The sequence below is a fragment of the Furipterus horrens genome, unplaced genomic scaffold (genome assembly GCF_987537825.1).
Source record: "Furipterus horrens unplaced genomic scaffold, mFurHor1.1.pri manual_scaffold_7, whole genome shotgun sequence".
In the NCBI taxonomy this organism is placed as follows: Eukaryota; Metazoa; Chordata; class Mammalia; order Chiroptera; family Furipteridae; genus Furipterus; species Furipterus horrens.
This window is the reverse complement of record NW_028327177.1, coordinates 41,818,777-41,828,701: the sequence shown is the minus strand read 5'-3', so window position 1 is coordinate 41,828,701 and position 9,925 is coordinate 41,818,777.

Sequence of the window (9,925 nt, the reverse complement as noted above, 5' to 3'; positions counted from 1 at the left end):
TCTAGTTTTGAGGTAGTTGTATTCCTTCTTAGTTGTGGAGGGAGATGCAGCATGTCTGTCTAGGCCTCCATCTTGGCCAGAAGTCCTACAGATCTTCAGCGCCACTTTTAACTGGAGATTTGTGGCTCCATCCAGCACCAGGTGGGGGCAGATTCTCTCTTTCACTTTCCATATATATATATATTTTTAAATTGAGACACAATTGGCATATAACATTGTATTAGATTAGAGAACACACCATAATGATTTGAGATATGTATATATTGCAGAATGATCACCACAATAGGTCTACTTAACATCCGTCACCACACACAGCTGCACACTTTTTTCCCTTGTGATGAGAACTCTCTTAGACAATTTCAAATATTATTGACTATAGTTGCCATGCTGCACGTTACGTCCTTGGGCCTTTATTTTATAACTGGAAGTTTGTACCCTTTTGACCACCTTCACCCATACACATTTTGTATTAGGTTCTGTAAAGAGCTGCTGGGTGTTTCAGTTTTAAGTCTCCAGAGAATGGTCCAGGGTGCACTTGAAAAATACCACTTAGAAGTGCTTTTTGTGTTTCCTAAATGCTCAGAGACAGAATAAGAGCTAATTTATTCCTAACTCCTGTTTGCCTGCTTTTCTTTCTCATTTGAGATAAACATCTCAAATGTTGGTAACCTAGTTGGGGTTTCCTAGGAAACAGACTCTGGGATGAAGGTTTGGGTGTAGGAGATTTCCTGGGGAGAACCCGCAGGATCAGTCCCTGTGGTGAATGAAGAAGCAGGTTTGGGCTTGAGGTGTTGAGCCCAGGCTCCCCCAATTCCAGGCTCTCTGGCACAGGGATGGCCCTTTGGCTTTTAGAGCCACACTTGCCAGTCCTGGGATGCAGCCTGCCCCAGGAAGGGTGTGACCTCAGCAGCATGATTCTCTCTGACCAAGGGCAGTTCCTTAAGTGGGTGGGAACTGAGTGCCCCCTGCCCCAAGGCCCTCAGCAGGGGGATGTCAGTGTTTCAGGCTTAAGGAGGGCATCTGGGTGGCCTTCACCATGGTACCTACTACTTCTTTTTAGGGATTTAGAGATTTGCAATGCATGGACACTTACATTTCCAGAACTGGCCGCAGATCCCAAAGTCCTTGTCACCATTAAAAAAATTATTTTTTACTTAATTATTTTTAGAGAGGAAGGGAGGGAGAAAGAGGAAGAGAAACATCGATGTGAGAGAGAAACATTGACTGGTTGCCTCTCCGAGGACCGAACTTGCAACCCAGGCCCTTGTACTACTGGAAATCGAACTGGCAAGCTTTTGCTCTGTGGGATGACGCCAAACAACTGGGCCACACTAGTCAGGGCACCAATTCTTTTTCTTTTCTTTCCTTTTTTTTTTACGGCAGTCTAGATGGACTTATGCAAAAAAGAATTTTAGGAAGTCTCAGGGGAATTCCTGAGAGGTGCCTGGTTGGGTTTACCATCCCTGTTAGTTATCTTAATACTTACCTAAACCTCTGTGAAGGGTGTGGAGTTCCTGTAGCTTTAATTATATTCTCTCTTTTGTGTTTTCATAGGTAAGGTTAAACAACTTGCCCAAAGTTGCATAACTAGTGTTAGAATCAAAATAATAACTCTGAGACCATATTGTCTTCACTCTCCTGGTCAGTCTTTTCTCCATCTACCTCCTGGGCCTCTGTCTCAGAAACTGCTTGGACCCTAGAAACTGCTGGAATCTTATTGTGGCAAATCCAAAGGACAGTTTCCAGTCCTGTCCTTACTTGATTTCTCTACAGTACTTAACTATTGATCTGTTCCTTTCAAAGTTTTTTCTTCCTTTGTCTTCTGTAAAACTGCATTCTCTGGGTTTTCTCCTCCTTTTCTGGCTCATCTTTCTCTGTCTGTCCATTAAATATTTCTGTTCCTTGAAGTTTAATTTGTGCCATCTTATCTTTTCAGTTGGTGTCTTCTCTCCAGATGATCTCATTTACTTTCATGAAGTAGTCACCGTTTGGGCTATTGACTCCTAAACTGATACTTCTATCCCAGATCCCAGTTTTGAAGCTCGTAGGCAGTCCCACTGGCCCCACTGGTCAACAGCAGCATTGTTCAGCACTCTTTGTACGCAAATTAACAGAAATTAACATTTGAACTTCCTTACCCAAAATGGGGAATTCACCTGATTATATGACCAAGTCCTGGGCACCTGGAATCAGGGACTCCAGTGCATTGGCCTTGCCCCAATCCCTCGTCTTGGCTTCTCTTGCTCTATTGGTTTTATTCCAGCCAAACATTTCCTGGCCTTTTCAATATAATTGCTGGCAGCTATTAGATTCCTGTCTCAGAGCATCACACCAGGAAAGGAAAAGGGCTCTTCAGCTGCATTTAAACAACACCCTGCTGGTCCATCCTATATATGCCCATTCTAAGAACTGATCATTGTGGCATAATAATAGTAATAATAATAATAATAATAATAATAATAATAATAATTTTATTATTATTTTGAAGTATATTTTATTGATTATGTTGTTACAGTAGTTCCAATTTTTTTCCCCTTTGCTCCCCTCTACCCAGTACCCCCCTTCCCTCCAGCAATCCCACCCCCTTAGTTCATGTCCATGGGTCGTGCGTATAAGTTCTTTGGCTTCACCCTTTCCTACACTATTCTTAACAACCCCCTCCCCCCACCTATTTTGTACCGATTATGCTTCTTAATCCCTGCACCATTTCCCCCACTCACCCCTCCCAGCTGATAACCCTCCAAATGATCCCCATACCTATGATTCTGTTCCTATTCTGGTTTGCTTAGTTGGATTTTGTTTTTATTTTTTAGATTCAGTTGTTGATAGTTGTGAGTTTGTTGTAATTTTAGTGTTCATAGTTTTGATCTTCTTTTTCTTAAGTAAGTCCCTTTGACATTTCATATAATAATGGCTTGGTGATGATGAACTACTTTAGCTTTACCTTGTCTGGGAAGCACTTTATCTGCCCTTCCATTCCAAATGATAGCTTTGCTGGATAGAGTAATCTTGGTTGTATGTTGCTTTTCATCACATTGAATACTGCTTGCCAGTCCCTTCCTGCCTGCAAAGTGTTCTCTGGGAAATCAGCTGATAGTCCTATAGGCACCCCCCTGTAGGCAACTCTCCACCTTCTCTTGATGCCCCCAGGACTCTGTCTTTATCCTTCACCTTTGGCATCTCAATCATGATGCATCCTGGTGTGGTCCCCTCTGGGTTCAGCTCATCCAGGACCCTCCGTGCTTCCCGGACCTTAATTTCCATCTCCTTCGCAAAATTTGGGAAATTTTCCTCATTTTTTTCAATTCTTGCTCCCTCATTCTGCACTGGTTGGCTGTTTTTTTCTTCCTTATGTTCCAAATCATTAATTTGAACCCTGGTTTCCTTCCCTTCACCACTGGTTTTGTGTGGATTTTCTTTTGTTTCACTTAGCATAGCCTTGACTTCTTCTCTTATGCGTTTGCCATACTCAAGCATATCTATCAAGCCTGTGAGCATCTTTATCACCAGTGTTTTGAATTCTGTGTCTGTTAGGTTGCCTATCTCCTCATCTGTTAGGTTGGCTATCTCCTCCTCGATTAGTTCTCCCACTGGAACCTTGATCTGTTTCCCCTTTGGGGTCATACTTCTCTGTCTCCTCATTCTGAAAGGCTCCTGTGTTTGTTTGCCTCCACGTCCCAGGTAGAGTTGTTGCTCTTGTTATGTTGTAAGGGGTAGAGACTTAGGGATTTGTCAGTACAGGGCAACCTGTTTCACCACGTTGTGGTGCTGTATGTGGGGGAGGGGTTCGAGAGGGAACAATGCCGCCTGCCCAGCACTTGCCCCTTTTCCAGGCACCTCTCCCACTTCTGCACTGGACTGTTGCCTCTGTAGCTGCTGCCCTGGCTGCCTTTTCCAGAGTGGGTGGGTCTGCAGATGTTCTAGGACCATGGGGGCCCTTTAAACAAGCAGACTCTTCTGAGACTAGCACTTTCTACCCTTACCCCAACACCCACTGGTCTGCACAGTCATAAGCAATGAGGCCTGATTTTCCCCTGATCTGGGACCATGAGCTGTGAGGTCTGGTGAGGAGCTGGGAAAGCTCCCCAGGTGTCCCTCCTGACTTTTTAAAACGTGTGACTGCGCTTTCTGCTGGCCTGCTGCTGCCACTGCTGCCGCTGCCACCACACCGTGTCCTTTCTGCCCCAGCCCCGTCCCTCCCACTCGTCTGGATGAGTGTTTCTTCTTTATATCTTTGTTTGCTGGACTTCCATACAGTTTGATTTTCTGGAACTTCTGGTTGTCTCTAGTTTTGAGGTAGTTGTATTCCTTCTTAGTTGTGGAGAGAGATGCAGCGCATCTGTCTATGCCTTCATCTTGGTTGGAAGTCTATTATTATTATTATTATTATTATTATTATTATTATTAAAAGAATAGCTGACATCATTAAACACATTTTATGTGGCAGGCACTGTGCTTAACCATATGACTGATATTATTTCACATGCTCTTTGCAATAGTTCCTTATTAAGGCACTATTATTATTACCATTCTACAAATGAAGACTGAGTTTGAAAGGTGAAGTAACTTATGCAAAGCCACATATCTAGTAAGAGGAGGATCCATGATTTAAATCCAGGCAATTAGACTCCAGTGCTTGCATTAACCACTAGAGTTCTCCTCCTCCCTTCAAAGGTGGGACTAGTGCTCTTCAATGGACAAAGAGGAGGTATCAGTACTTCATTCCTTTCTTTCTAAATAAATTGTGGTAAAATATGTATAGCATAGATTTACCAATTTAGAGTGACATTAAGTACATTTACAATGTGCTATCTAGTTCCAAAATGTTTTCATCACTGCAAATGGCAACCCTGTATATATTAAGAAGTCACTCCCCATTTCTCCCTCCCCACTCTCCCTGGCAACCATGAAGCTGCTTTCTGTCTTGACAGATTTTCCTATGTTAGAGATTCCACATAAATGGAAACATGCAATATGTTGCCTTTTGTATCTGGTCTCTTTCATTTAGCATAATGTTTTCAAGGTTCATACATGTTGTAGCACATGTCAGTATTTCATTTCTTTTCATAGCTGCATAATATTTCATTGTATGGATATACCACAATTTGCCCATTCATCAGTTGATAGACATTTGGCTGTTTCCATTATTGCCTATTATGAGTAATGATGACATGAACATTTGTGTATGGCAGACACAAAAGATCACATATTGTATGTGATTTTATTTATGTGGGGAGTGACGGTTTAATGGATATGGGGTTTCTCTTTTGAGGTAATGAAAATGTTCTGGAATTAGACAGTGGTGATGATTACACAATATTGTGAATATACAGAAAGCCATTGAATTGTATGGCTTCAGATAGTTAAAATGGTGAGTTTAAAAAAAAAGAGAGGGGGCAGGGAAAATCAACTGAGAAATGTTCACTGCCCACTCAGGCTGAAACTGTCCTCAAATATATCCAACTTCTTCTATCACCCTCAAACCTATTTCTTTCCCCAGGTCCTCATCTCAGTGACTACCACAACTGAGCATTTAATTGCCCAGGTGAGGAAACGCATGCCATCCTTGATTTCTCCTTCATTCTCATCTTCCACAGCTAAACAATTGTGAGTGGTAGATATTCTCCTCATCCTAAATGTATCTTAATCCATTCTTTTTTGCCATCACATTATTATTAGTGTTATTAATAATAAGTATCATTTATTGAGCATTTCCTATGTATCAGCCACTATGCTAAGGCCTTTAATCCAGACCACTTTTGTTTTTCACACAGATTTTGACTTGTCTCCTAACTGCAATAGGTCATAATTTTCACTTCATTTCACTTCTATTCTTCTTATCTGCAGAGTGATATTTCTAAGTTGTTAACTTGCTTATGTGACTCCCATTCTTAAAACTTTTAGATAGTTTACCATCACCCTTAGACCAAAGACAACACTCCTTAATTAGAATTACAAGACATTATATATATATATATTTTTTATTATTTGCCATCTTCTCTGTTCTCAGTTCTCACTTTCTTCTTCCTTCTGGTTCCTCTCCCCAAGCATCCTGAATCACTTACTGTTTGTCAAAAGCTCCATGCTGTCTCGCTGGCCTTTGCCAGAAACACACTTCCTGTTGATCCTCTCTTCACCTGGATACCTCCCATTCAATCTTTAGGTCTCAGTGTGGGTGGCACTTCTTTTGGGAACCTTCTCTTAGCCCTCTTATGAACCCCTCTTATGGGCTCCCACAGAGCCTCATACTTAATTTTATTGTTACACGTACTACACTACATTGCAGAGGCCAGCTCAATGGACTGCAAGTTCCTTGGAACTTGTATCCTTCACAGGCCTTCCCCACCACCTGGCATGACATAGACTCACGTAGATCTGATTGAATGTGTTATAGGACTGGAACCTGACTTGTAGGAAGCTGAATCCGACACTGTGGGTGACAGCAGGGTACCATCAGAGCAAGGGCTCATGCAGAGGCCACATTGCCCTGGTGTGCCTCAGAGTCTCCATGTGTCAGTGGCAACAAAGATGAGTGTTTATGGCATAGGTCTCCCAACCCATAGTGTGACTCAGGCCAGTAATAGGAATCCTACAGAAACTGGACAAAAATAAATGATAATGTTGCAAGCATTTTTTTTTTTTTAATGGCTATGGAGTCCCTGTCACTAATGATGTTCAAGGCCTTTTTATAGCCTGCCTTTAGTTTTCCCAAAATACTGCCTCCTTCTCCTCATCATCACCCCATTGTAGATCTCTAATATTTCCCCTTCACTGAAAGTAAGTCACTTCAAAGGCATCCATTTCATGGACAATTATTACATATTATACTGATGCAGAGCACATTTAATGACAAGAAATAAAAAGGATTGACTGCTACTGCAGACTTGTCACATTTGATAGTCTAGAGAATTTTATTTCCCTGTTGTGTAGAGAAGACAGCACAGTGTCTGAAATGTGAGCCCCATGTTCATTACCTATCCAATTCTTCCCTCCATTTGTTTCCCCCATTGAATTTTGAGGGCATGTCAAGGTATGGAAGAGCTTTCTTCAGAAACAAAAACAACCTACAACTATTTATTTTTGCTCTGGTAATGAAAACTACAAATCCTCTACTTATAAAAGAAAAGTAGGAATATTCTCTGGCAGAAAAAAGGAAATATATATTGAATGTTCACGCTCATTTATCTTACACCCTTCTATATGATTTAAAGGAAATAATGTACTGTCACTTTTCTTCTCATGGCTTCTTGTGGGCCAAGGAGGCTGAGGAGGGGCCAGAGTAGAGAGCTTTTATCTAATCAGAAAACAGGTGCTTCATCTTTGACCAGTGAAGCTGCACTTGCTAAGGTTATGACTGGCACTTTGCTTGTCCTGGTAACCTCTGATTGTTACAGTCAGAAGTGCTGGCCTGGAATCTTGTAACAAAGCAGCAGAAGCTGTAGTGGGTGGTGCTAGCCAGTGGCCAGCAGCTGTACCTTCAACAACATCCTGAGGGACAGCATGGTGTAGTGGAAAGATCACAGGTGCCAGAGCCTGCCAGACCTGGCTTTACATTGCAGCAGCCACACTTCCTTGCTGTTACTAGAAATTCCTGAGACTCAGTTTCCTCACTTGTAAAATAGGCTCAGTAATTTCTACCTTGAAGGTTTATTGTGAGGAATAAATAATAATAAAATAACTAACATACATTGAGATCTTGCTCTGGGCCAGGCTCTGTGCTGTGTCTTTTATGATTACGTGATGTGAACAAATGAACTAGCATGTCATCCTCCTGACAAGCTGTGAAGTCATTTGTTACTATTTCCATGTTACAAGTGAAGTGACAGGTTTAGAGGCATTGAATAACTTAGTTGACATCAAATAGCTAGTAAAAGCCAAAGCCCGGGGGAACCCAGGCTGGTATGTCCCAAAGTTGTAGCCATAAAATTGACATAAGGTTTTCTCAAGCTTAAGGAAGGTACTAAACCCTTTAATGAGCGTAAGGTGGGGGAGAGAGGATTCTCAGATCCCTATGATGGATGTAAATTATTTTTGTTAAATGTCGCTAAATTTTCATAAGCTGATAATTAAATATATGTTTGATAATATATGAGAGATGTTGTTGCTTTACTTATTACCGTGGGACCATGGTGATGAGTGCTAAAGGAATAAGAGCTTTTGAGATCAGCATCACTTTTCTGCCAGTGCCCTGTGAGAGTTCAATTCACCTGCCACTTTTCCCCATAGGACCTGCAGTCAGGTTGTTGTCTTGCAGCTCCGATGCCATTTGGCTGAAAGACAGGATTTCCATCTTAAGTTCACTTTTGTTGATTTTACATTAATCTTTGATGCAGAGCAACTTGGTGCCAACACATTTATAAAAACAAATGCTTTGGCAACCGTTTTACTGATATTCTCAAATTTTAGTAATGGACAAACCCTTTTAAAAGAAAAGTTGTTTCATAAAAGGAAAAAGTGATATGAATAGGGTTGCTATTCATATAATTGAAAATATGTTTTCTAAAAGATTATTAGTTTAATGAGACACAAAATTTAAATATTCTGCTGGGAATCCCCATGCTATTAAGAATATAGCTGAGCAAGGATATGGAGAAAAGGGAACCTTTGTACACTGTTGGTGGGAATGTGAACTAGTTCAGCTCCTATTTAAAACAGTGTGGAGTTTCCTCAAAAAATTAAAAATAGAATTATCATATTATCCAGCAATTTCACTTCTGGGTATATATCCAAAAAAACAAGATCACTGTCTTCAAGAGTTATGTGCATCCACATGTTGATTGTAGTATTATTCAGAACAGCAAAGGTAAGATTAAGCTAATTGACAGGAATAAGAAGATGAATGGAATAAGAAGATGTGGCATATATATATGCGTGTGTATATATATATATATGTATATATATATATATGAAGTAGAATAATATTCAGCTATAAAAAGGAAGAAAATCCTGCCATTTGTGACAACATGGATAGAACTAGAACTTGGGGGTATTATGCTAGGTGACATAATAGTTATTATTATAAAAATTATAATGATAAATCACATGTAACATATATGAAATATATAAATTATAAAAATTACAAAATACTTTGAAATTAGAAAAAATATTATAAAAATGTCAGAGAATGATAAATACTGTATGATATCATTTATATGTGGGATATTTAAAAAAACCCAAACTATAGAAACAGAATAGAATGGTGGTTGCCAGGGATTGGGGTGAGGAGAAAACAGGAGACTTTGAGCAAAGGGTACCAACTCCCAGTTATAAGATGAATAAGCTGGGGATTTAGTGTATAGAATTAGTGACAATAATTAACAATACTGTATTGTGTGCTTTGATGTTGCTAGGGAAGTAGATCTGAAATGTTCTCAGCACACACAAAAAATGGTGACTGTGAAGCAAAGGGTGTGTTAACTAACCTTATTTTGGTTATCATGTCAGAAGATATACGTATAGCAAAGTATCACATTATCCACCTGTTGTGCCAACCTGAATGCAGATTCCCTTTTGTCTGGCAATTGGATGAAATATATGCGAGACAAGGGTGGAATCTCTGAAAGTTCCTTTATTGCAGACAGTACAGCATCTCGCTTGCACCCCCTCCCTCTTACTCTCTTGGCGCTTGGTGCCACTCCTCCGTTCACTCACTGCTCCAACACTTGCCTTTTGCCGCACCCGCTCACAAGCGCTCTCGTGGAGGTTATGTATAAACAAAGGCAGCCGCTAGCCAAAATATGACCTCACTGCTTATATAACTGCGAGTGCACTGTGCAAGCCTATCTCATGTTATCTCTAGGAGCCCACGCCGGGGCATCCGGGGTGAGAAAGCCTGACTAGATCCCATTGTCCTCACACCACCTTAAACTTACACAATGGTATATGTCAATTATATTTCAGTAAAGCTGGGAGGGAGAATATGAAC